This window comes from Danio aesculapii, chromosome 9, assembly GCF_903798145.1.
Source record: "Danio aesculapii chromosome 9, fDanAes4.1, whole genome shotgun sequence".
Lineage (NCBI taxonomy): Eukaryota > Metazoa > Chordata > Actinopteri > Cypriniformes > Danionidae > Danio > Danio aesculapii.
Window position 1 is genome coordinate 31654552 of NC_079443.1, and position 2500 is coordinate 31657051.

Consider the following 2500-nt stretch of genomic DNA (forward strand, 5'->3'; position numbering starts at 1 on the left):
GAGGCGCTATATCTCAGCAGTCTCTGAGGGTGCGTTGAATATCTCACTGGGGTCTTATAAACAATGTTCCCATCTATCAGCAAACCCAGATTCATACCACATTACTGTACCAATTTTAAGTTATTGACCTCTGAATATGCAAAAAATCGCAATACAGCGAGGCAAAAACAGTTATGTACCATTGCACTCTGGGCACAATTGGTGGCGCTATATCTCAGCAGTCTCTGAGGGTGCGTTGAATATCTCACTGGGGTCTTATAAACAATGTTCCCATCTGTCAGCAAACCCAGATTCATACCACATACCACAAAGTAATGTTTTTACAATTAAAATCAAATGTTTTAAGCATCTCCAATGTTTTAAATAAAGAGTGTTTATTTTGTAATATTTTGTAATTGTGTCTTTTTATGTCAATAGTACTAAAAAAAAAAAAATAAAAAAAAATAAAATATATATATATATATATATATATATATATATATATATATATATATATATATATATATATATATATATATATAATATCAATAAAATATTTAGGATAAAATTAAAAGGTTTACAGTAGTTAACTGTTTACTTTTTTACAGTAATTAACCATTTTCAGACACTACGGTAACATGCTGTAAACTGATTTACGGTTGTAAACTGTAAAGCTCAAATACAGCAACAGCTTTTTACATCAGGCCTTTACACACAAATTAAGCAGTTAAAAAGTTTACAAACATTTAATGTTCCTTTGAAATCACCTTTGGTGCAATAAATAATCATAAATAATTAAAAATGTTAAAATATTATTTAAATGTATTTTATAACTATGAAATTTATTTACTAAATAATAAAGCCTTAACTTGCCAAGAAATGCTCCACTTTACCACGGTAAAATAATGCCCCCACTTATGCAATATTAGAACCTGGTCTATATAACCATGGAAAATATGTACACACAATAACATCAAAGTTGCATATTTGTAAAATAAAGAAAATATACAAGATGTGCTTTCTCTCATGCAGCCCCCGTAAAAAAAGCACGTCAGCAAAGAACTGGCTACTTGACGAAAAGAAATGCATGCAGTGTTGGAAATGTTGGTCGGGCTTCTCGCTTTTTTAGATAAAAAAAAAGATCTCAAAATAACCTACTGGCCTAGGCTACTTTAATATCTAAAACAATAAAGCATCAAAAACAAAACTTATATCAGCACATACAAATTAAAATATTTTAAAATATCATACATGTGGGGTGGCTGGTGATGGCATTATCTTTAATTTAATATTTAATATTTTAATATTAGAAGCAGCACTAACAAAACTTTCATAGGTACAATCCAGCACAAAGGAAACAAGACTATTTTGGTAAATAGAGAGCAACTGGGGTCAAGAGACCTCTAAACGATCTAATATTTTTTTGGGCCTACAAATAATATGTTTTGGCAGCACAAACGAGCAAAAACTGTGAGGAAAAGAAAATAACAAATTCGTAAACGAATATAAATATCTGATGTTCATTTCCACCGAACAAACCAGCACAAATATTTTGGTTATGTCTAAACAACTAAAACCGATAAAGTGTTTATTTAACTGCACGATCCAGCACAAATCGAGTAAACAGAAACGAATGTCATCAGTTTGGTGTGATTTAGAGAAAATAATGGGATTGAGAGTGACGTCGCGGATCCCGAAGTGTTTTTATTAAGCAATATGTAAACAATAAAAATGAATGAAGTGTTTATTTTAAGGGCACAAATCAAGCACAAAGGAATGACACCAGTGTGGCATGATTTAGGGAAAATAATGGGATGGAGTAACGTTGCGGCTCCTGAAGTGTTTTGATTAGGCATTATCTACATAATGAAAAAAGATAGAGTAAATTGGTATGAATCTGGGTTTGCTGAAAGATTGAAATGTTGTCTACAAGACCCTAGTGAGCTATTCAGCGCACCCTTAAGGACTGCTGAGATATAGCGCCACCAATTGGGCCAAGAGTGCAATGGTACATAGCTGTTTTTGTATTGCTTTATTGCGATTTATGACAAGTTCGGAGGTCAATAAACTGAAAATGGTGCAGTAATTTCGTATAAATCTGGGTTTGGTAATAGATGGGAACATTGTCTACAAGATCCCAGTGAGATAATCAGCGCACCCTCAAAAACTGTTGAGATATCGTGCCACCAATTGTGCCAAGAGTGCAATGGTACATAGTTGTATTATGATTTATTGAGTTTAGAGGTCAATAACCAAAAAATGGTACAGTAATGTGGAATGAATCTAGGTTTGCTGATAGATTGGAACATTGTCTGCAAGACCACAGTGAGAAATTCATTGCACCCTCAGAGACTGCTGAGATATAGTGCCACCAAATGTGCAAAGAGGGCAATGGTACAGCTCTTTTTGCCTTGCTGTATTGCAATTTATGGCAAGTTTAGAGGTCAATAACCAGAAAATGGTGCAGTAATGTAATATGAATCTGTGTGTACTAATAGATGGGAACATGGTCTACAAGACC